The sequence below is a fragment of the Rattus norvegicus genome, chromosome X, assembly GCF_021556685.1.
Source record: "Rattus norvegicus strain SHRSP/BbbUtx chromosome X, alternate assembly SHRSP_T2T, whole genome shotgun sequence".
NCBI classification, from domain to species: Eukaryota; Metazoa; Chordata; class Mammalia; order Rodentia; family Muridae; genus Rattus; species Rattus norvegicus.
The window spans coordinates 28767463-28794183 of NC_141554.1; the positions used below are offsets into that span (position 1 = coordinate 28767463).

The window sequence follows — 26721 nt, forward strand, 5'->3', positions numbered from 1 at the left end:
TTCCAGGATTGAGCAAAAAATAAAAAAGTGGTCCTCTGCTATGAAACATCTATGAAACAGCCAGACACAGAAGGAAAAAGAGAGAGATTAAGAAAGAAATCATTAGAGTCTTGAGAAGATGGAAGGAGGCATGTCATTTGGAGTAACAGAGGAAAGAATGCAAGGCAGGGGCAAGAATAACAGAGAAGCTCCCTAGCTGGGATGGGCCAAGGAAAAGAGATGGGAAACACAGAGAAAAACTCCTAGCACAGGCTTGGTATGCATTTAGGTGTGGACCAGCAGGGTCTTGCCTTGGCCAGCCTGGATAGTGATTTCTGAGAGGAGTTCTTGATTTTCTCAGAAGGTCCAACACTTCAGTATCAGATTCATGGTTGTACAATCTGTGGGACACATTGCATTTACCCATGGATTTCAATTTCCATGAAAAGGGGGACTAAAACTTCATGTAGTTACCATTAGGTATCTGGGAAGTGTTGCTGGGCTCAAAACTGTTCATGCTCTCAGAGGACTTGCATCCTTGGGATGGCCATGACCACCCCACCTGGCACCCTACAGTATGAGACAGTCACTGAAGAGTTACTGTTTTCAATGGAGACAACATTTACCCAATAGAAACCTCAGAGAAACTCTTGTGATTCCTGGCAAAATGAGTATCAGGGTGTGACTTAGAAAGACCCAACTACATACTCATGCACATGCACACACACACAGACCTGTGATTTCTCCTTTAGCACACAAGCATTTAGAATGTTTTCCTCACACGCAAGCTGCAGCAGAAGATACTAGGGAGGGAAGGCTTACTTGGCTGTCCTGTGTGTTAGAGAACAACTGAGCAGCAGAGCTCTGTGGAAAGGGAAATTATGAATGATTACAAGTTTCTATTCACGTTACAATATGGTTTCTCTAGATTGGCTCACACTGTTGGTGGGGGGTTGCTGTACATGTTGGACTCTGTGCAGGCTATGTTGTTAGTTTTTTCCAAAGGAGCAAGAGAGATTCCTTGTGTGGCTCAGCCTCTTGGGTTACAAGCAATGGAGAAGAAGGGTTCCTGTATTTTAATTCTTGAAAAAAATGCAAGAACACAAATCCACTTTTATTTATTTACTCTCCAGTAGTTTAAATCCAGGATGGGTTCAGCATCACACACATTCCGTGTCCAATGCCCTTTGCAGGAACATTGCTTTGGAATTTGGCATGCACCATACCGGTGTTTCCCTGGGCCCAAATACTTTTCCCCAGATCGCTCTGGTTTTGTTATATTTGCCTCCAGGAGTTGCTGTATTGTTTTTTGCATTGTACACATAGCACATCTCTTACCTAGGTAGAACTCAGTTTCATCTCCAGCGTAAAATCCTTCAAGTTTAGAAGAGCTGTCTGCAAAAATGGCCCCATACCATGGCCTTTGAGACATACTTGCTTTTATTTAGAAGTCCTGTTCCCAGCAGGCCTTCACAGGTGCCAAGATGGTGGGAAGAGCAGGTTCCTATATTTTTAGAGAACAATCACAACAGCTCCCTGGAAACGAGGTAATGTCTTGTTACTTGGACCACCTTGGCATCTAAGGAAAAGTTTTGGCAATACTTCTTGTAAGGAAACCCCAGTTTTATTCCAGTGAGTTAGTTTGAAAATTACAGAGTGAGAAGGAGAAACCTAAGTTAACACAATGGGAGGAGGCCATTCTTCACCCAGCATGAGGATGAGAAGTAAAGTCTGGAATGGGCAGCCCATTGTGTATTTCGAGGGTTACCTGCCTTCTCAAGTTTTTAGTCCTTGTATAACAGAATCTGATGGTGAGAAATGAAAGGTGGCCATATTTCTGCTAAGCATAAAATGGTGGGTGCAAATTAGAGCTGGTAGGTGGCAGTAGTAAGAAGGCCAATTGTTGTGGCTGATACAGTGCAGAGAGCCTAAAAAGAAGTGGTCACCAACAAAAACTGGCAGCTTGACATTCAGTGAGTGGCTGAGCCTCTGTGATCTCCAGCTACCTCATCTGCAGGGAAGATATCCACACTTTTTGAGCACCCCTAAAGGGAGCCTACCAAATCCAAATGCTCCAGATCCTGAAACTTTCTCAGAACCAGTGTGAAACAACAGAAGATTCCACAGGTAACCTCTTCCTGCAGTTTCTTAAAATGCAGACAGGGGTGAGGATGTATTTCCCCGATGGAGGGTATCCTTTATCTAAATGGGGCACTGTGTTCAATTTGAGCATGCACAGAGAAACAAGAAAAAACACACACATGAAAAAAGAAATACATATACACATGAGAGAGAGAGAGAGAGAGACAGAGAGATTAAAATGCATGGGTTGTATTAGTATAAATTTTAGAAATTTATCTTTGGTTGTTTTTCTACTTGCATAAACGTTATATTGTGTGCAAAAACATAAATAAAAGAATTCACAGCTGCGGAATGCCAAATGGTTGAGAAACACCTAAAGAAATGTTCAACATCTTTAGTCATAAGGGAAATGCAAATCAAAACAACCCTGAAATTTCATCTCACACCAGTGAGAATGGCTAAGATTAGAAACTCAGGTGACAGCAAATGCTGGCAAGGATGTGGAGAAAGAGGAACACTCCTCCATTGTTGGTGGGATTGCAAACTGGTACAACCATTCTGGAAATCAGTCTGGAGATTCCTCAGAAAATTGGACATTGAACCTCCTGAGGACCCAGCTATACCTCTCTTGGACATATACCCAACAGATGCTCCAACATATAACAAAGACACATGCTCCACTATGTTCATAGCAGCCTTATTTATAATAGCCAGAAGCTGGAAAAAACTCACATGCCTCTCAACAGAGGAATGGATACAGAAAATGTGGTACATCTACACAATGGAATATTACCCAGCTATCAAAAACAATGACTTTTTGAAATTCATTGGCAAATGGATGGAACGGGAAAATATCATCTTGAGTGAGGTAACCCAATCACAGAAAAAAACACATGGTATGCACTAATTGATAAGTGGCTATTAGCCCAAATGCTTGAATTACCCTAGATGCACAGAACACATGAAACTCGAGAAGGATGACTTAAATGTGAATGCTTCACTCCTTCTTTAAAAAGGGAACAAGGATTCCCTTGGGAGGGAATAGGGAGGCAAAGTTTAGAACAGAGGCAGAAGGAACACCCATTCAGAGCCTGCCACATATGTGGTCCATACATATACAGCCAGCAAACTAGATAAGATGCATAAAGCAAAGAAGTGCAGGCCCGATAGGAACCAGATGAAGATCTCTCCTGAGAGACACAGCCAGAATACAGCAAATACATAGCCGAATGCAATCATTAAACCACTGAACTGAGAACGGGACCCCTGTCGAAGAAATCAGAGAAAGGACTGAATGAGCTTGAAGGAGCTTGAGACCCCATATGAACAACAATGCCAACCAACCAGAGCTTCCAGGGACTAAGCCACTACCCAAAGACTATACATGGACTGACCCTGGGCTCCAACCTCATAGGTAGCAATGAATAGACTAGTAAGGGCACCAGTGGAAGGGAAGCCCTTGGTCCTGCCAAAACTGAACCTCCAGTGAACGGGATTTTTGGGGGGAGGGTGGTAATGGGGGGAGGATGGGGAGGGGAACACCCATATAGAAGGGGAGGGGGAGGGGCTAGGGGGATGTTGGCCCGGAAACCGGGAAGGGGAATAACAATCGAAACGTAAATAAGAAATACTCAAGTTAATAAAGATGGAAAAAATGTAAAAAAAAAAAAAAAGAAAAAGAAAAGAATCCTTTATATATTGCCTACTAGTTCTTGTCAGCTCTACAAATTAAATACATTACAAACAGATAAGTTTTGTTTTGTTGGGGAGAGCACTGTCTCAGGGACAATAAACATCTTGAATTTAAAAAAGGGGGGGGGGGGCTGAGGAGAATCTGGTGTGTTCTCAGCCATCCACATAGTGTAGAAGTCACTTAGGCTATTAACCAACTCCAGTCCTATTTTTACGTGTCTTGGGGAGTCAGATGTGGCTTGGCCCTACAGATAGCTCAGAGGTCACCAGGCTATTAATCACACCCATCCCTAGGATTCTGAGTAGAAAACAGATTATACACACCTTGCTTTGAGCAGACAACCCTGCATGCTTAACATTTCTGGTTTGCCTGGTGCTTATCTGTGAGCACAAGGACCTCTGTGCCCACAAAATAAATCGTAAAGCAGAACTGGCTTTTTGACTCTTGGTTACAGAGAGTAGTGGTAAAGGGAATGGGGTGATTTCTTCAGGATTTGAGATCCAGGTAACTTACAGCAACCAGTGTCTTAGAGGGACAGGCCCATGATCTAAAAGTATACAGAAGATTTTACCACCTACTAAGGATGGAAGCAAATTCACATGATAATGAGACGGAAGTGCTTGTTTATTTTTAACTACAAAAATAAATCTTGATCTGCAGGAATTAGAACATTTTTAACATTTCTTACAGTTGAGTGACAGTTTAATTTTATAATCAATGCAGAGAATGCAGCTTCACCTAAATATGTAGTATAAAACTGCGTAACAGAATTATGTGTAGACCAGTTTCAGAAATCCTTGGAAATTCTGTCCTAACATCAAGTGAAAATTCATTTATCCATTAAAAAAATTTAACCCGGACCAAGCACTTCCGGTTTATAGCTGGGGCCTGAACCTCGCTGATCCCGGCCCACAGCTCCCTGCTCCCAAACCCTGTGGGAGAGAGAGAGCTCACCTCCCAGACAGGTGGGCACTCCTGAGACTGCAGGGCAGGAGAGACCTCCAATATTGCCCACCCCTGCCCACATCCCTGGCTCAATAGGAAACCTTATAGGGCCTCTGGGAACAGGAAGATGGGGCACTCATCGCTGTGGTCCAGATACCGCCCAGATCTGAAGGGACCCAGTCAAACGGCTTCCTGCACCCAAATCCCGTGGGAGGGAGAGCTAAACCTTCAGAGGGGGAGATACACTTAGGAAGCCAGAGGAGACTACTCTCTGCCCACATTTCTGACCCTAGAGGAAAATACCTACCGCCACCTGGGTGCCCTGCACACAGGGACCTAGGGGAAGTAGGGGCAGGCCCGTTTGGTTCACACCCACAGGGACAGCTGAAAGCCAGTGGACAGGAATTTCTACTCATCTGAGAGCAGGACACCCTGTTCCCATAACTGACTGAAAGAAAACAGAAAAACAGGTCTACAGCACTCCCGACACACAGGCCTATAGTAAGGTCAAGCTACAGTCAGAAATATCAAAACAAGTAAAACCAGAGATAGCCTAATATTGAGAGGCAAGCACAGGAACCCAAGCAGGAGAAACCAAGACTCCATGGCATCATCAGAGCCCAATTCTCCCACTAAAGCAAACACCGAATATCCAAACATACCAGAAAAGCAAGATCTAGATTTAAAATCACATTTGATCATGATAAGGAGGACTTTAAGAAAGACATAAAGAACTCCCTTAGAGAAATGCAGGAAAACACAAGTAAACAAGTAAAAGCACTTAGAGAGGAAACACAAAAATTCCTGAAAGAATTACAGGAAAACACAATCAAACAGGTGAAGGAATTGAAAATGGAAATAGAAACAATAAAGAAAACACAAAGAGAGACAACCCTGGATATAGAAAACCAAAGGAAGAGACAAGGAACCATAGATAGAAGCATCACCAACAGAATACAAGAGATAGAAGGGAGAATCTCAGGAGCAGAAGATTCCATAGAAATCATGGACACAACTGTCAAAGATAATGTAAAATGTAAAAAGCTACTTACCCAAAACATACAGGAAATCCAGGACACAATGAGAAGATCAAACCTAAGGATAATAGTTATAGATGAGAGTGAAGACTCCTAGTTCAAAGGACCAGTAAATATCTTCAACAAAATCATAGAAAACTTCCCTAACCTAAAGAAAGAGATGCCTATAAACATACAAGAAGCCTACAGAACTCCAAATAGATTGGACCAGAAAAGAAACTCCTCCCGTCACATAATAGTCAAAACACAAAATGCACAAAGAAAGAATATTAAAAGCAGTAAGGGAAAAAGGTCAAGTAACATATAAAGGCAGACCTATCAGAATCACACCAGACTTCTCGCCAGAAACAATGAAGGCCAGGAGATCCTGCCTGGACTGATGTCATACAGACCCTAAGAGAACACAAATGCCAGCCCAGGTTACTGTATCCAGCAAAACTCTCAATTAACATAGATGGAGAAACCAGGATATTCCATGACAAAAGAAATTTACACAATATCTTTCTATAAATCTAGCCTGACAAAGGATAATAAATGGTAAAGCCCAGTACAAGGAGGCAAGCTACACCCTAGAAAAAGCAAGAAACTAATCATTTTGCAACAAGAAGAAGACAAGCAAACAAACATAATCTCACCTCCAAATACAAAGATAACAGGAAGCAACAATCACTATTCCTTAATATCTGTCAACATCAATGGATTCAATTACTAAATAAAAAGACACAGATTAACAAACTGGATATGCAATGAGGACCCAGCATTTTGTTGCCTATAGGAAACACACCTCAGATACAAAGACAGACACTACCTCAGAGTAAAAGGCTGGAAAACAACGTTCCAAGCAATGGTCTGAAGAAGCAAGCTGGAGTATCGTTTCTAATATCGAATAAAATTGATTTTCAACCAAAAGTCATTAAAAAGATAAGGAAGGACACTTCATATTCATCAAAGGAAAAATCCACCAAGATGAACTCTCAATCCTAAATATCTGTGCTCCAAATACAAGGGCACCTACATACATAAAAGAAACCTTACTAAAGCTCAAAACACACATTGCACCTCACACAATAATATTAGGAGATTTCAACACTCCAATCTCATCAATGGACAGATCATGGAAACAGAAATTAAACAAAGACATAGACTAAGAGAAGTCATGAGCCAAATGGACTTAACAGATATTTATAGAACATTCTATCCTAAAGCAAAAGGATATACCTTCTTCTCAGCTCCTCATGGTACTTTCTCCAAAATTGACCATATAATTGGTCAAAAAACGGGCCTCAACAGGTACAGAAAGATAGAAATAATCCCATGCTTCCTATCAGACAACCATTGGCAAAAGCTGGTCTTAAATAACAATAAGGAAAGAACACCCACATATACATGGAAGTTGAACAACGCTCTACTTAATGATAACCTGGTCAAGGAAGAAGTAAAGAAAGAAATTAAAGACTTTTTAGAATTTAATGAAAATGAAGGTAAACATACCCAAACTTATGGGACACAATGAAAGCTGTGCTAAGAGGAAAACTCATAGCTCTGAGTGTCTGCAGAAAGAAACAGGAGAGAGCATATATCAGCAGCTTGACAGCACACCTAAAAACTCTAGACGAAAAAGAAGCAAATACACCCAGGAGGAGTAGAAGTCAGGAAATAATCAAACTTAGAGCTGAAATCAACCAAGTAGACAGAAAAAGGATTATACAAAGAATCAACAGAACCAAAAGTTGGTTCTTTGAGAAAATCAACAAGATAGATAAACCCTTAGCCAGACTAACCAGAGGACACAGAGTGTGTTCAAATTAAGAAAATCAGAAATGAAAAGGGAGACATAACAACAGAATCAGAGGAAATTCAAAAAGTCATCAGATCCTATTACAAAAGTGTATATTCAACAAAACTTGAAAATCTGGAGGAAATGGACAATTTTCTAGACAGATGCCAGGTACCAAAGTTAAATCAGAACAGATAAACCATTTAAACAAACCCATAACTCCTAAATAAGTAGAAGCAGACATTAAAAGTCTCCCAACCAAAAAGAGCCCAGGTCCAGATAGGTTCAGTGCAGAATTCTATTAGACATTGACAGAAAACCTCATACCAATATTATCCAAATTATTCCACAAAATGAAACAGACAGAGCACTACCAAATTTCTTCTATGAAGCCACAATTACTCTTATACCTAAACCATACAAAGACCCAACAAAGAAAGAGAAATTCAGACCAATTTCCCTTATGAATATCGACACAAAAACACTCAATAAAATTCTCCCAAACCTAATCCAAGAACACATCAAAACAATCATCCGTCATGATCAAGTAGGCTTCATCCCAGGCATGCAGGGATAGTTTAATATACGGAAACCATCAACATAATCCACTATATAAACAAATCGAAAAATAAAAACCACATGATCATTTCAGTATATGCTGAGAAGCATTTAACAAAATTAAATACACCTTCATGATAAAAGTCCTGGAAAGAACAGGAATTCAAGGCCCATACCTAAACATAGTAAAAGCCATATACGGCAACCAGTAACTAACATTAAACTAAATGGAAAGAAACTTGAAGCAATCCCACTAAAATCAGGGACTAGACAAGGCTTTCCACTCTTTCCCTACTTATTCAATATAGTTCTCAAAGTTCTAGCCAAAGAAATCAGACAGCGAAAGGAGATCAAAGGGATACAGATTGGAAAGGAAGAAGTCAAAATATCACTATTTGCAGATGATATGATTGTATATTTAAGTGACCCCAAAAGTTCCACCAGAGAACTACTAAACCTGATAAACACCTTCAGTAAAGTGACTGGGTATAAAATTAACTCAAATAAATCAGTTGCCTTCTTCTAAACAAAAGAAACAAGCTGAGAAAGAAATTTGGAAAATGACACCCTTCATAATAGCCCAAATAATGTAAAATACTTTGGTGTGACTTTAACCAATTAAGTAAAAGATTTGTATGATAAGAACTTCAAGCCTCTGAAAAAAGAAATTGAAGAAGATCTCAGAAGATGGAAAGATCTCCCATGCTCATGGATTGGCAGGATTAATATAGTAAAAATGGTCATTTTATCAAAAGCAATCTACAAAGTCAATGAAATCCCCATCAAAATTCCAATCCAATTCTTCACAGAGTTAGACAGAACAATTTGCAAATTCATCTGAAATAACAAAATTCCCAGGATAGCTAAAACTATCCTCAACAATAAAAGGACTTCTTGGGTAATCACTATCCCTGAACTCAAGCAGTATTACAGAGCAATAGTGATAAAAACTGCATGGTATTGGTACAGAGACAGACAGATAGACCAATGGAATAGAATTGAAGACCCAGAAATGAACCCACACACCTATGGGCACTTGATTTTTGACAAAGGAGCCAAAACCATCCAATGGAAAAAAGATAGCATTTTCAACAAATGGTGCTGGTTCAATTGGAGGTCAGCATGTAGAAGAATGCAGATCGATCCATGCTTATCACCCTGTACAAAGCTTAAGTCTAAGTGCATCAAGGACCTCCACATCAAATGAGATCTACTCAAACTAATAGAAGAAAAAGTTGGGGAAGGATCTTGAACACATGGGCACTGGAGAAAATTTCCTGAACAAAACACCAATGGCTTATGCTCTAAGATCAAGAATCGACAAAAGGGATCTCATAAAGCAACAAAGCTTCTGTAAGGCAAAGGACACTGTCGTTAGGACAAAACAGCAACCAAAAGATTCGGAAAAGATCTTTGCCAATTCTACAATTGATAGAGGGCTTATATCTAAAAATATACAAAGAACTCATGAAGTTAGACTACAGGAAGGCAAATAACCCTATTAAAAAATGGGGTTCAGAGCTAAACAAAAAAAATTCACAGCTGAGGAATGCCAAATGACTGAGAAGTATCTAAAGAAATGTTCAACATCTGTAGTCACAAGGGAAATGCAAATCAAAATAACCCTGAGATTCCACCTCACACCAGTCAGAATGGCTAAGATAAACTCTTGTGATAGCAGATGCTGGCGAGGATGTGGAGAAAGAGGAACACTCCTCCATTGTTGGTGGGATTAAAGACTGGTACAACCATTCTGGAAATCAATCTGGTGCTTCCTCAGAAAATTGGACATAGTACTACCTGAGGACCCAGCTATATGTCTCCTGGACATTACCCAACGATGCTCCAACATACAAGAAAGACATATGCTCCACTATGTTCATAGCAGCCTTATTTTTAATAGCCAGAAACTGGAAAGGACCCAGATGTCCTTCAACACAGGAATGGACACAGAAAATGTGGTACATCCACACAATGGAATACCACACACTATCAAAAACAATGACTTTATGAAATTAATAGGCAAATGGATGGAACTGGAAAATATCATCCTGAGTGAGGTAACCCAATCACAGAAAAACACACATGGTATGCACTCATTGATAAGTGGATTATTAGCCCAAATGCTCGAATTACCCAAGAGTCACAGAACACATGAAACTCAAGAAAGATTACATAAATGCGGATGCTTCACTCCTCTTTAAAAGGGGAACAAAAATACTCTTAGGAGGGAATAGGCAGGCAAACTTTAGAACAGAGACTGAAGGAACACCCATTCAGAGCCTGCACCACACATGGCCCATCCATATACAGCCACCAAACTAGATAAGATGTATGAAGCAAAGAATTGCAGGCTGACAGGAACTGGATGTATATCTTTCCTGAGAGACACTGCCGGAATATGGCAAATACATAGTCGAATGCCAGCAACACACCACTGAACTGAGAATGGGATCCCCATTGACGGAATCAGAGAAAGGACTGAAAGAGCTGCAGGGGCTTGAGACCCCATATGAACAACCAGAGCTTCCATGGACTAAGCCACTACCCAAAGACTATATATACATGGACTGACCCTGGGCTCCAAATTCATAGGTAGCAATGAATAGCTTAGTAAGGGCACCAGTGGAAGGGGAAGCCCTTGGTCCTGTCAAGACTGAGTGAACTGGCCCCAGTGAACGTGATTGTTGGGGTGAGGGCGGTAATGTGGGGAGGATGGGGAGGGGAACATCCACATAGAAGGGGAGGCAGAGGGGTTGGGGGATGTTTGTTGGAAACCGGCAAAGGGAATAACAATTGAAATGTAAATAAATACCCAATTTAATAAAGATGGAAAAAATAATAATCTAAAAAATCCTTAAATCTCTCTTTTTCTGTCTGTCTCTGTCTTTCTATGTATCTGTTTCTGTCTGCCTGTCTGTCTCTGTCTCTGTCTCTGTTTCTCTCTGGGATATGTACAATATAGTCAAATAATGTAATCAAACAAACATAAATATCTATCAATATACAATACTTCAAAGAAAAACTTAAAGTTTTATCAATATACAATAATGAAACAAAATACCTTAAGTTTCTAATATACAATAATTCAAACAAAGTGAGTAAGTTCATCAATCTCTAATCATAACCAATAAGAACTTTTCATCCCAGATAGCAATTTACCACATCAAATGACCAAACCTATCCACCCCACCTTAAGAGACTAGGGTGATGGTCTTCATAAAATTGTTTCCTACTGAATTGTGGCGAAGCATTCCTGTATGGGCCCAAGGACAAAAAAGGTTAGTTTGCAAAAAGGTAGCTGTAGTGTTTGTTGCCCAGTCTCTGTTTTCCCAGTGTCTGTGTGATCAACAATTGGGACTAGTCCTTTTGAGGTTGATTTGCATGCACATTTAGGAGAAATTAGTAACTGAAACAATCTGAATCCCCTGGCTATTTGCTTTGTGAAGACATTGTCTCAGCTGACAAGAAGTATTCCCTAATCAGATCTAATCTTTATAAATTTTGTTGGTAACCATGTTTTTTCATTCCCTGTAGCTACATAAGCGTGATCACTTCTCATCTTAAAACTATTGCTGGTTTCCATTCTAATGTCAGTACATCCTTATAATATATTGATTGGCCTAGTTCCTCAGTTTTTTTCGATAACCCAGTGTCTCTCAGCTATAGTTGTTCTTTTTTCACCAACATTAAGAAAAAATTGAAAGATAACAATGCATTATTGAGTCTGTCCCTGGAGTTTTTTACTCTCCCAGCATCTGTACTGGCAGGTTTTGTGTGTCAACTTGACACAAGCTGAAGTCATCATAGAGAAAGGAGCCGAAGTTGAGAAAATGCCTCCATGAGAATCAGCTATAAGGCATTTTCTCAACTAGTGATCAAGGGGGAGGACCCAGCCCATTGTGGATTGTGTCCTGCTGGACTTGTACTCTTGGATTCTATAAGAGAGCAAGCTGAGCAAGGCAAGGGAAGGAAGCCTCCATGGTGTCTTCATCTTTCCTGCTTCCTGACCTGCTTGAGCTCTAGTCCTGACTTCCTTTGGTGATGAATAGCAATGTGGAAATGTAAGCTGAATAAACCCTTTCCTCCCTAACTTGCTTCTTGGTCATGATGTTTTGTCCAGGAATAGAAGCCCTGACTAATCGCTTCTCGGCCTTTTGGCTAAGATCAAGTGTAGAAGCCCTGACTAAGACAAGCATCTCTTTTAAGGTACATTTGGCTGTTCCTATAACTACTTGTCCTATGGGATGCGGTATACCAGCAACATGTTTTATATTGTAATGTGTGAAGAATTGTTGCATCTTATTGGATACATATGCAGAGCATTCAGTTTTAATTTGTGCATTCAGATTTAATTGTGTATCCCCATGATTGCCAATTTTATTTTATTATTTATTTGGGTTGCTGCCAAGTGATGGAAACTTTTTTCCTTAAATCTTTCCGTTAGTATGTTTCTCATGAAATTGAATTTCTAACACATTCCCTATTAGTAATTTGTCAATTTCATCATTTCCTTGAGCTAATGGACCAGCCAAACCTGTATAAGACAGAATATGTGTAGTATATAATGGATAATTTCTACTTTTGATGGCCTGTTACAATTGTATAAATAACAAAGTTAATTCAGAGTTATCAGATACAATCAGATACAAATTGTGCAGTCTCTATATGCAAAATGAATCTTTATGCATGCAAGGAGTCAGTAATTATGTTAAGAGGTTCAGGATAATCTATTGATACCATAAGTATAGAATTCAATTCTGACTTTTGAAATGATGTATACAGACTTATGACCACCTTGCTTATTTTATCTGACATATAACCTGTCATCCCCATCATATTTGCATCAGTATAATAAGTTGGTACCTCTGGAATTAGGGTTCTCTTTACAATACGTAGAAGAATCCAATTAGTTCTTTAACAAACTGTAGTCACTTGCTTTCTGGATATTAGTTTCACCCAAATAGTTACTACAAGCTTTTTGCCAATCCTAATTGATCATCCATAATGATATAATTTCAGCATTTGTAAGAGCTATTACCATTTCAACCAGATCTGTTCATGACAATTGATGTAGTCTTATTTTACATTTGATAATTCAAAAATCTTTTTTTTTTGGTTCTTTTTTTTTTTCCGGAGATGGGGACCGAACCCAGGGCCTTGCGCTTCCTAGGCAAGCGCTCTACCACTGAGCTAAATCCCCAACCCCGATAATTCAAAAATCTTTTCTAGTTCTTTGTATGGTTCTTTTCTATATGTGTCTTCAATATGTTACTTTGTTTATGAGCTAAGAAAATCCATTCCATAATATTCCATAATACTATCTTCCATTCGCATAATGAGCCCAGTAGGAGAATGAGTTGAGGGTAAAATGATGAGAATACAAACAAGTTTAGAATCAATTCTATCCACATATACCTCTTTTAGTCTTTGTTCTACAAGAGTTAAGTCTTTTTCTGCTTCAGCTGTTAGATATCTTGGACTGTTTAAATTGGAATCTCCTTATAATTTTTGAAATAAATTACTTAACTCATATATACTTAATCCAATTGTATCCCTCAACCAGTTAATGTCTCCCATTAATTTTGAAAATCCTTAGGTGTAGGCAATTGGTCTCTATGAGTCTGTATCTTTTGTGATCAAATTGTTCGTTGATTGATTTTATAACCCAGATACCTAAGTGAATAACTTCCTCTTTGTATTTTTTTCTGGAGCAATCTGTAACTCCCAGCATGGTAGAATTCTTTATTTTCTAAAACATCTATTTCAGAATTAGCCAACAGAATGTCATCCATATGATAAATGATAGAATGAAAGAATTGCTTAGGAATAATTTCTAAAAGTTGTTGCACAGAATACTGACATAAAGTTGGATGATTTAACAATTCCATGTGAAAGTACTTTCCAGTGGTATCTCTTTAGTGGATGACTATTATACAAAGTAGTTACTGAGAAAGCAAATCTTTCCCAGTCGTTTTCATGCAAACGTACTGAGAAAAATTTATCATTCAAGTCAATTATTACTATGACCATGATTTTGGTAACAAAAGTGGTAAAGGAACTGCAAGCTGCAAAGGACCCATTAGCTGAATTACCTTGTTAACTGCTTTTGAATCTGTTATCATTCTCCATTTACCTGATTTCTTTTCTACAGCAAACACAGGGGAATTCCATGGGCTGGTAGAGTCTTCTATATGTTGAGCCTTTAGCTGTTTTTGTACAAGTTCAAGTGCCTGCAATTTTTCTTTTGTTCTGGGCCACTGCTCTTGCCACAAAGGTTGGTTTGATAACCACTTTAGGGGAAAGGCTGTTGGAATGTCAGTAGTGGTCCTATGATGGTTTGTATTTGTTTGACCCAGGGTGTGGCATTGTCAGAAGGCTTGCAGTGTTGGAATAGGCTTGGCCTTTTTGGAGTAGGCTTGGCTCTGTGGGTGTGGGCTTTAGGAACCTCATCCTAGCTGTCTGAAAGCCAGACTTCCACTAGCAGCCTTCAGATGAAGATGTAGAACTCTCAGTTCCTCCTGTACCATCCCTGCCTGGATGCTGCCATGCTCCCACCTTGATGATAATGGACTGAACCTCTGGACTTGTAAGCCAGCTCCAATTAAATGTTGTCCTTAGAAGAGTTGCCTTGGTCATGGTGTCTGCTCACAGTAATAAAACCCTAACTAAGACAAGCCCCCTCTATACATTTGGAAATCCAATCCCTATGATCTACTGTGTTTTAACATGGGCACAGCTTGAAATTGTGCTCTGTCACCTGTATCAATACCTTCCTCAGAAACAATTACCACATCGTCCCCTATTTCCTCATTTATTGTCCCTGGAATTGCAGGAATATTAATTTGAGTACCTCGTTGTTGTAAAAGATCCCCTCCTCATATGTTTATGGGTATACCAGCCACATAAGGTCTCAACTTCTCTGTTGGTCCTTCTGGTCCCACACAGGCAATCCATTAGACACTTTGCCTTATTCCTGATAATTTGCCAATTCCTATAAATGGTGTGTAAACCTTCTGAAGTTGCCAATCTGGATCCCGAGACTTTTGGGAAAGTATACTAAAGTTAGCCCATGTATCTCCCCACCCTTCTATGTCCACACCATTCATTTGTACTGTTAATTTGGGTCTGTGAACACTGACCATTGTTTGCCAGAACATGTTTCCCAGTGCTACCAAAAGCACTGTTCAACAGGAGTGGCATTGTCCTTGATGTAAGGAAATAATTGAGCAATTCTATCCCCTGCTTCAATTTGAAAATCCCTTTTCATATTTGCTATAATTTTTATTTCATTCTTGCTATCCCTATCTACTACACCTGGAAAGACAATAAATCCTTGCTAAATTAATCCACTCCTCCCAAGATTATTCCTACTGTCCCTGAAGGAATGGGACCATACATACCAGTGGTTAACTTATAACATTCAACTTTTGGGAATAATGTAAGAGAGGTATCTGTGGTCAGATCAAAAGCTGCTCTTTCTTCTCTATTATGTATAAGAAATAAGTCATTTTCTTGCCTGCTTGACACCTCCTGGCTGACCAAAGGAAAACAGCTTGTACTGTTTACTGACAGGCCAGTTCCTTTCCTGATGGCGAGAGGTTACCTCTTATGTCTCAGACCAGCAATCCTTTGACAGTTGTTTGCCCTTTCCACTGTAGCTGCAATAGCCTGGAAGCCTTTGTGGCTCACAGTAACCAGAACCTGCTTGTGCTCCTCTCTGATTACCATAGTCTCTAGAATCAATGTACTGTGATTTTGAACTCTGGATCTTTTTAGCCTTACTGTTTCTTTGGAAGTGACAAAAGTGACCACAATTAAAACATTGAGCATTTTGATTTCTGATATTTCTAGCCACACTTTGCCCTATGATATTTACATTATAATCCTAAGAACCAATACCAGTTGTCTCCCTTATCCATTCATCTATTGGGGCTCCGCATGCTTTCATTGGCCTGATTGCTCTCATATTCAGTTTTTACATTCTCAAAGGCCAATATTTCTCTTTATATGACTGTCTGGCTTCAGAGTCTGGTATGGTTCTATTCACAGCTGACCTCAACCTCTGTAAGAATTCTGTAAAGCTTCTCCAGAATCCTGTATTTCAGTAAAGGAGGGAGATCACCCTCATGCCAACCAGCCCCTATTCCCCCAGGTTCCTCACCCAAATCCAAAGCTCTTAAAGCAGCAGCACGACATTGTTCAATTACAATATCATCAGATCTCATTTGTTCCTGTAAGTCAGCACAATGCCCTTCACCCAGCTTGTGGTCTTTAGAAACGTTATTGCCCTTGTTAAATTACATTGTGCTAGTTTTGTAGCTTCATGTCTTCACCAGGACAAGCACTGTAATTGTTGACCAACTACTATAACAGCTGACACCTGTCTCTTTCAATCTTGTGGGATCACCCTATGCTATATTGCCCAGTTATTTAGCAGTTCTTTGACAAAGGAAGAGTGTAAGGCATACAAAACATTACTCTTTAAAATGCTCTAAATCTAGCATGTCTATTGTTCACCAGGTCAGTTCATTATATGCAGGAATACCGTCATTAGCAGGCATATGCAGCACAAACACTGGGAAGGCTGTGTTGGCCCAAGCAAATCCTCTGGTGGTGCACTCGGTTGCACATTAACCCTTTGTGCTTGTGATGCCTCCTGCTCTTCCTGGCCCCTTGTCTCACTGCAGCACTTTGGGCACCTGGTATTGAAAGTATGTGGAGCAGGTCGGGGCAGCAATTTACCTTCCAGCCTATTTTCCTTCCCCTTTTCATCATGTTGTTCATTCCAGTCTCATTCACCATGCCTGAATTCCGGTGTTCTCATCATGGCTTTTCTTGCTGTCCAAGCATTTCAGAGTTACAGTCACAAACTCTCTAGGTACATAGGCAACTCTGTAATCTTTTTTAACAGAAGAGAATTGAGTGAACCTTCTGAGTTTTCAGCTTTTCCTCCAAATTTTTTTGAATAGTATATGTGAACACTACTAAGGAAAACCAGAAAACCCCCTATAGGAACACAGTAGGAGACTACCCTGCAGCAGTGCCTGCCATTTTGCCAGTTTCCTTAAGGAACATTCCTAACTCCTCAAAATCTAGTTTACAACATCAGAAGCAGAATTATCTATTATGTCTAATCTACATTGGGTGCCACCTGTAGGCATAAGTTATTTGCAACTTCTTTTTAGTAAGGGTTCAATCTCTCCTCTAGCCCACTACCCAACAGAGGTAGTGGGAGAGAGAAGTTAATAGGATATGGGGGAAACGGACCTATTCAGCAATAGTTCTTTGGGGGTGAGCTCCATTTTTTTGGGCAGCAACTCAGTCCTGTAGCAAACACCAAACAAAATTTAGCAGCTTCAGATATGTCCTCTAGGCCTGCAGATACCACACAGGAACCAGCAGCTACAGTCTAGTCCTTTTAGCAAGCAGACACCAGGCAGCTATATTTCCATCCTGAAGAAACCTCCAGGCTCACCAACTGGCCTGAGGTGAGACCAGAAAAGCTGCAAGCTGCCACAGGAACCTCATGGGTGGCCCTTGGGCAAGTTTGTCTCAATGGCAGCATTATCACAAGTTGAACTCAATAATGCCAAAGGGGGAATCATTACATGTTTGTCTTTAGTGAATCATAGTGAGGTGGAGTAAACCAAACCAAAGCTCAGTGCTTTTCTCCCACTGTCTGTGGGATCATATTTATACTCCTTCAGCAAGAGTCCTTTCACTTGTGTCTACTTTATCCAAACATCCTTTCACCTGTGTCTGCTTCAGGAAAGCAGTGTTTCATATGTTTGCTTAAGTATCTGTATGCCCCAGCAAAATATCATTTGGCATAACTAACTTTCCAAAAAAAAGTTTCTGCTTCAAACACCTCCACCCAAATGCTTCTAAACTCATTTCTGTAGCTGCCATTATCCCTTTAGGAGAAGGGTAGGGCTTTTGTGACCCCAGTTCTTATCACCACATCCCCTCTGAAGTCATATCCATGGCTATGTTGCTTTCCAAGTGAATCATGATTTGAGGGTAGTTGGTTGGCTGAAAACATCTGGAGCTTAGGAGAGGACTGAGAGGGATGAAGGATCTGGAAAGTAGCAATAAGTGGCTGCCAGTGGGAGCCCATCAAGCACAGACCCCTGGATTTGAATCATGTATACACCGTTTATTTCTTATGTAACTCAACTCTGTTTCCATGACAACCAGGCTCGTGTGCATGATTCTGATCACATTGATCTTAGTTACTTAATCTCTCTAAGTCTCAGTTACCACATATCCTTTTCTCCTTTTCCTTGTAAAAGGACAGTGATGGACATCAAAATCAGGGTCTCATACCTAATAATCAAGTCTTCTACCACACACTTACATCACAGCAATAAAAAAAACTACCTTGTCTGAATCTGTGAATGTTACCTGGTTGGTCAATTACCTGGATAGCTTATGTGAGGTTCAGGGTTCACTCACTAGCACAAAGAGTTACATCATTTGTAACAATGAGGTTGGTTATGATATTCAAGGATAATATTCAGTTTTGGCATCTGTATTTAGACCAGAATATCATTAACTTTTCAAAAGCATGAGGAGTTAAACATGAGTTAGTTACTCCCAGAGGAAATAGAGAAGACTGGGACCGGGAATACCCCAAAATGGGTAGAGTGCCTACCCAATCTGAACCAGGCCCTGTGTTCATTCCCTAGCAATGGATAAGCCCAGAGTGGTGACAATAACTGGAATCCCAGAAAGTGGATGTTTGAAACAGGAGGTTCAGAAGTTGAGTTCAACCTTGAGTATATGTCAAGTTTGAGGCCAGCCCATAGTATGTAAGGCTGTGTAAAAAAAAACACAGAAAGAAAGGTCCCTGTGTCTGCTTGGACAGGTATGAAACATGTCCCTCATCATTCTTCAGTGTGATGGAGAATGTTGCATTCTACCTGCTTCCCTGAATGAAGTCTTGGTAAAAAAAAAAAGTCCATTCACACTATTCCTTTCAAGTATATGGCTGACATAAAGGATCACATTTCACCATGTAGCTGGAATTGAGGCTGCTGTGAATAAAAATTCCTGGAAAGAAGCTCTGTCAACAAAAGCTGACTGAAGCCCCAAAGACTGGAGAAATTGGAATATTGCAGGGTCAGTTCCTAATGAAAACTTTTCTAGTGCTATCTTTCTTTGGTCCCCAAAGAGACACTCTTGTCCACCTGCCTTTCTGATTTAGTATCCATATAAACAGTCAAAACCTTTTGGAATGTATTCACAACAGCATCTTCTCTCCATACCAAGGGGGTTAAGTAAGAATGCTATTTCATAGAATCTGAGGTCAGGGGCTGGTGTTCCTCTACTTTTAAGATTCTTCTCTGATATTTCCGTCAATGTATTTAAACATGCGTTCATGCTCAAGTTCATTTGTCTTGGTATTATAGAATACTCAAGAGACTGGAGGATCCAGAAAGTTTAGATGTCTGGTGAGGTGGGCACATTGTTGTGGAGGCAGGGTGTGGGGGAGGAGGTATGGGATGTAAAACACTCAGGGGGTGGACCTGGAGTTGAATAACACCTGGAGTGTAAAAGTAAATAAATAAAAATTATAAATAAAATAAAATAGTAAAGAAATAAAGGAAGAATACTTCATCAAACTGATTGCACATTGGAACATGGAACTTGGAGCAACCTAAAATCCATGTGTTCAGAACCATGATCGCATCTGTTTGGCTTCAGAACTAACAATCTTACTCCCTTTGAGGTGAGAGCTGTGTTTTGAGCTGACCCTACATATGCACCCACTCCCTTGTCATTATCTGCAATGATCTGGATGACAGGCCCTCCTACTCATATTCTTTTCTCTTATGGTCAATCCACTCAGGTGGCAGGTTTGTGCCTAAACTATCTGGGCACAGAGATAAATAGTCTCTGCTCAGCAAGTTGAGAGTTCCCCTGATTCCATGCCAACCCCATATGCCACTATAGCTGACTTCTCCCATAAAGTCCTAAAAGGCAAACATGAAATTCTCCCACACATGGGATCTCCACATCTGGCATGCTTAGGGAAACTAGCTTACTTCTTGGGTTCTCATTTTCTAGTGAGTTCCTGCTCTCTCACAAAGACAACCAGGAGACCCAAAGAGCAGAGGCTCCTCTACACTTGCCCTCTGTGTACCCCAACTGACCAGCATCCTTCAGAGACCTCTCCTAGACTCTCTGGAACCCCCCCATGTGAGGTCCCCTAGTCTGTCAGTAAACTTTCCTCAGGACTCCCAGGAAGCATCCCAGGATGCTGGTGTCTCTGGGGTCTGCAGCTGTGCCCTGTGAGGAGGGTGAATCCATAGGGATCATTGCTCTCAGGGCTGGAGCTGGACAGTATGTGCCAAGACCCCTATTCGACCACTCCTGGGGAGAAATTTTCTGCAGTCTCCCCTGAGATTCAGGCTGCAACACAGGCAGCTCCCTTTCACCTGAAGCCTGCCTTCCCAAGCAGGTTCTAGCCTGGCCATCCAACCGACTGCTGTGATGCAGCCTCTCTAGCCACTGGAGGACTGCTCCTCTTGATGATCTTAACCCTTGCAGTCTGGAAGACAAGCTGCATTTCCAGGATTGAGCAAAAAATAAAAAAGTGGTCCTCTGCTATGAAACATCTATGAAACAGCCAGACACAGAAGGAAAAAGAGAGAGATTAAGAAAGAAATCATTAGAGTCTTGAGAAGATGGAAGGAGGCATGTCATTTGGAGTAACAGAGGAAAGAATGCAAGGCAGGGGCAAGAATAACAGAGAAGCTCCCTAGCTGGGATGGGCCAAGGAAAAGAGATGGGAAACACAGAGAAAAACTCCTAGCACAGGCTTGGTATGCATTTAGGTGTGGACCAGCAGGGTCTTGCCTTGGCCAGCCTGGATAGTGATTTCTGAGAGGAGTTCTTGATTTTCTCAGAAGGTCCAACACTTCAGTATCAGATTCATGGTTGTACAATCTGTGGGACACATTGCATTTACCCATGGATTTCAATTTCCATGAAAAGGGGGACTAAAACTTCATGTAGTTACCATTAGGTATCTGGGAAGTGTTGCTGGGCTCAAAACTGTTCATGCTCTCAGAGGACTTGCATCCTTGGGATGGCCATGACCACCCCACCTGGCACCCTACAGTATGAGACAGTCACTGAAGAGTTACTGTTTTCAATGGAGACAACATTTACCCAATAGAAACCTCAGAGAAACTCTTGTGATTCCTGGCAAAATGAGTATCAGGGTGTGACTTAGAAAGACCCAACTACATACTCATGCACATGCACACACACACAGACCTGTGATTTCTCCTTTAGCACACAAGCATTTAGAATGTTTTCCTCACACGCAAGCTGCAGCAGAAGATACTAGGGAGGGAAGGCTTACTTGGCTGTCCTGTGTGTTAGAGAACAACTGAGCAGCAGAGCTCTGTGGAAAGGGAAATTATGAATGATTACAAGTTTCTATTCACGTTACAATATGGTTTCTCTAGATTGGCTCACACTGTTGGTGGGGGGTTGCTGTACATGTTGGACTCTGTGCAGGCTATGTTGTTAGTTTTTTCCAAAGGAGCAAGAGAGATTCCTTGTGTGGCTCAGCCTCTTGGGTTACAAGCAATGGAGAAGAAGGGTTCCTGTATTTTAATTCTTGAAAAAAATGCAAGAACACAAATCCACTTTTATTTATTTACTCTCCAGTAGTTTAAATCCAGGATGGGTTCAGCATCACACACATTCCGTGTCCAATGCCCTTTGCAGGAACATTGCTTTGGAATTTGGCATGCACCATACCGGTGTTTCCCTGGGCCCAAATACTTTTCCCCAGATCGCTCTGGTTTTGTTATATTTGCCTCCAGGAGTTGCTGTATTGTTTTTTGCATTGTACACATAGCACATCTCTTACCTAGGTAGAACTCAGTTTCATCTCCAGCGTAAAATCCTTCAAGTTTAGAAGAGCTGTCTGCAAAAATGGCCCCATACCATGGCCTTTGAGACATACTTGCTTTTATTTAGAAGTCCTGTTCCCAGCAGGCCTTCACAGGTGCCAAGATGGTGGGAAGAGCAGGTTCCTATATTTTTAGAGAACAATCACAACAGCTCCCTGGAAACGAGGTAATGTCTTGTTACTTGGACCACCTTGGCATCTAAGGAAAAGTTTTGGCAATACTTCTTGTAAGGAAACCCCAGTTTTATTCCAGTGAGTTAGTTTGAAAATTACAGAGTGAGAAGGAGAAACCTAAGTTAACACAATGGGAGGAGGCCATTCTTCACCCAGCATGAGGATGAGAAGTAAAGTCTGGAATGGGCAGCCCATTGTGTATTTCGAGGGTTACCTGCCTTCTCAAGTTTTTAGTCCTTGTATAACAGAATCTGATGGTGAGAAATGAAAGGTGGCCATATTTCTGCTAAGCATAAAATGGTGGGTGCAAATTAGAGCTGGTAGGTGGCAGTAGTAAGAAGGCCAATTGTTGTGGCTGATACAGTGCAGAGAGCCTAAAAAGAAGTGGTCACCAACAAAAACTGGCAGCTTGACATTCAGTGAGTGGCTGAGCCTCTGTGATCTCCAGCTACCTCATCTGCAGGGAAGATATCCACACTTTTTGAGCACCCCTAAAGGGAGCCTACCAAATCCAAATGCTCCAGATCCTGAAACTTTCTCAGAACCAGTGTGAAACAACAGAAGATTCCACAGGTAACCTCTTCCTGCAGTTTCTTAAAATGCAGACAGGGGTGAGGATGTATTTCCCCGATGGAGGGTATCCTTTATCTAAATGGGGCACTGTGTTCAATTTGAGCATGCACAGAGAAACAAGAAAAAACACACACATGAAAAAAGAAATACATATACACATGAGAGAGAGAGAGAGAGAGACAGAGAGATTAAAATGCATGGGTTGTATTAGTATAAATTTTAGAAATTTATCTTTGGTTGTTTTTCTACTTGCATAAACGTTATATTGTGTGCAAAAACATAAATAAAAGAATTCACAGCTGCGGAATGCCAAATGGTTGAGAAACACCTAAAGAAATGTTCAACATCTTTAGTCATAAGGGAAATGCAAATCAAAACAACCCTGAAATTTCATCTCACACCAGTGAGAATGGCTAAGATTAGAAACTCAGGTGACAGCAAATGCTGGCAAGGATGTGGAGAAAGAGGAACACTCCTCCATTGTTGGTGGGATTGCAAACTGGTACAACCATTCTGGAAATCAGTCTGGAGATTCCTCAGAAAATTGGACATTGAACCTCCTGAGGACCCAGCTATACCTCTCTTGGACATATACCCAACAGATGCTCCAACATATAACAAAGACACATGCTCCACTATGTTCATAGCAGCCTTATTTATAATAGCCAGAAGCTGGAAAAAACTCACATGCCTCTCAACAGAGGAATGGATACAGAAAATGTGGTACATCTACACAATGGAATATTACCCAGCTATCAAAAACAATGACTTTTTGAAATTCATTGGCAAATGGATGGAACGGGAAAATATCATCTTGAGTGAGGTAACCCAATCACAGAAAAAAACACATGGTATGCACTAATTGATAAGTGGCTATTAGCCCAAATGCTTGAATTACCCTAGATGCACAGAACACATGAAACTCGAGAAGGATGACTTAAATGTGAATGCTTCACTCCTTCTTTAAAAAGGGAACAAGGATTCCCTTGGGAGGGAATAGGGAGGCAAAGTTTAGAACAGAGGCAGAAGGAACACCCATTCAGAGCCTGCCACATATGTGGTCCATACATATACAGCCAGCAAACTAGATAAGATGCATAAAGCAAAGAAGTGCAGGCCCGATAGGAACCAGATGAAGATCTCTCCTGAGAGACACAGCCAGAATACAGCAAATACATAGCCGAATGCAATCATTAAACCACTGAACTGAGAACGGGACCCCTGTCGAAGAAATCAGAGAAAGGACTGAATGAGCTTGAAGGAGCTTGAGACCCCATATGAACAACAATGCCAACCAACCAGAGCTTCCAGGGACTAAGCCACTACCCAAAGACTATACATGGACTGACCCTGGGCTCCAACCTCATAGGTAGCAATGAATAGACTAGTAAGGGCACCAGTGGAAGGGAAGCCCTTGGTCCTGCCAAAACTGAACCTCCAGTGAACGGGATTTTTGGGGGGAGGGTGGTAATGGGGGGAGGATGGGGAGGGGAACACCCATATAGAAGGGGAGGGGGAGGGGCTAGGGGGATGTTGGCCCGGAAACCGGGAAGGGGAATAACAATCGAAACGTAAATAAGAAATACTCAAGTTAATAAAGATGGAAAAAATGTAAAAAAAAAAAAAAAGAAAAAGAAAAGAATCCTTTATATATTGCCTACTAGTTCTTGTCAGCTCTACAAATTAAATACATTACAAACAGATAAGTTTTGTTTTGTTGGGGAGAGCACTGTCTCAGGGACAATAAACATCTTGAATTTAAAAAAGGGGGGGGGGGGCTGAGGAGAATCTGGTGTGTTCTCAGCCATCCACATAGTGTAGAAGTCACTTAGGCTATTAACCAACTCCAGTCCTATTTTTACGTGTCTTGGGGAGTCAGATGTGGCTTGGCCCTACAGATAGCTCAGAGGTCACCAGGCTATTAATCACACCCATCCCTAGGATTCTGAGTAGAAAACAGATTATACACACCTTGCTTTGAGCAGACAACCCTGCATGCTTAACATTTCTGGTTTGCCTGGTGCTTATCTGTGAGCACAAGGACCTCTGTGCCCACAAAATAAATCGTAAAGCAGAACTGGCTTTTTGACTCTTGGTTACAGAGAGTAGTGGTAAAGGGAATGGGGTGATTTCTTCAGGATTTGAGATCCAGGTAACTTACAGCAACCAGTGTCTTAGAGGGACAGGCCCATGATCTAAAAGTATACAGAAGATTTTACCACCTACTAAGGATGGAAGCAAATTCACATGATAATGAGACGGAAGTGCTTGTTTATTTTTAACTACAAAAATAAATCTTGATCTGCAGGAATTAGAACATTTTTAACATTTCTTACAGTTGAGTGACAGTTTAATTTTATAATCAATGCAGAGAATGCAGCTTCACCTAAATATGTAGTATAAAACTGCGTAACAGAATTATGTGTAGACCAGTTTCAGAAATCCTTGGAAATTCTGTCCTAACATCAAGTGAAAATTCATTTATCCATTAAAAAAATTTAACCCGGACCAAGCACTTCCGGTTTATAGCTGGGGCCTGAACCTCGCTGATCCCGGCCCACAGCTCCCTGCTCCCAAACCCTGTGGGAGAGAGAGAGCTCACCTCCCAGACAGGTGGGCACTCCTGAGACTGCAGGGCAGGAGAGACCTCCAATATTGCCCACCCCTGCCCACATCCCTGGCTCAATAGGAAACCTTATAGGGCCTCTGGGAACAGGAAGATGGGGCACTCATCGCTGTGGTCCAGATACCGCCCAGATCTGAAGGGACCCAGTCAAACGGCTTCCTGCACCCAAATCCCGTGGGAGGGAGAGCTAAACCTTCAGAGGGGGAGATACACTTAGGAAGCCAGAGGAGACTACTCTCTGCCCACATTTCTGACCCTAGAGGAAAATACCTACCGCCACCTGGGTGCCCTGCACACAGGGACCTAGGGGAAGTAGGGGCAGGCCCGTTTGGTTCACACCCACAGGGACAGCTGAAAGCCAGTGGACAGGAATTTCTACTCATCTGAGAGCAGGACACCCTGTTCCCATAACTGACTGAAAGAAAACAGAAAAACAGGTCTACAGCACTCCCGACACACAGGCCTATAGTAAGGTCAAGCTACAGTCAGAAATATCAAAACAAGTAAAACCAGAGATAGCCTAATATTGAGAGGCAAGCACAGGAACCCAAGCAGGAGAAACCAAGACTCCATGGCATCATCAGAGCCCAATTCTCCCACTAAAGCAAACACCGAATATCCAAACATACCAGAAAAGCAAGATCTAGATTTAAAATCACATTTGATCATGATAAGGAGGACTTTAAGAAAGACATAAAGAACTCCCTTAGAGAAATGCAGGAAAACACAAGTAAACAAGTAAAAGCACTTAGAGAGGAAACACAAAAATTCCTGAAAGAATTACAGGAAAACACAATCAAACAGGTGAAGGAATTGAAAATGGAAATAGAAACAATAAAGAAAACACAAAGAGAGACAACCCTGGATATAGAAAACCAAAGGAAGAGACAAGGAACCATAGATAGAAGCATCACCAACAGAATACAAGAGATAGAAGGGAGAATCTCAGGAGCAGAAGATTCCATAGAAATCATGGACACAACTGTCAAAGATAATGTAAAATGTAAAAAGCTACTTACCCAAAACATACAGGAAATCCAGGACACAATGAGAAGATCAAACCTAAGGATAATAGTTATAGATGAGAGTGAAGACTCCTAGTTCAAAGGACCAGTAAATATCTTCAACAAAATCATAGAAAACTTCCCTAACCTAAAGAAAGAGATGCCTATAAACATACAAGAAGCCTACAGAACTCCAAATAGATTGGACCAGAAAAGAAACTCCTCCCGTCACATAATAGTCAAAACACAAAATGCACAAAGAAAGAATATTAAAAGCAGTAAGGGAAAAAGGTCAAGTAACATATAAAGGCAGACCTATCAGAATCACACCAGACTTCTC

At 41.0% G+C, this 26721-nt stretch overlaps 1 long non-coding RNA gene and 1 pseudogene across 1 annotated transcript in view; both read left to right on the top strand.

Annotated features, from left to right (window-relative positions):
- LOC147998178 (uncharacterized) overlaps positions 1-26721 on the top strand; it is a 234853-nt gene that overhangs the window by 80100 nt on the left and 128032 nt on the right. The gene's annotated exons all lie outside the window — the stretch shown is intronic.
- Positions 12213-12377, top strand: LOC147998180 (U2 spliceosomal RNA; annotated as a pseudogene).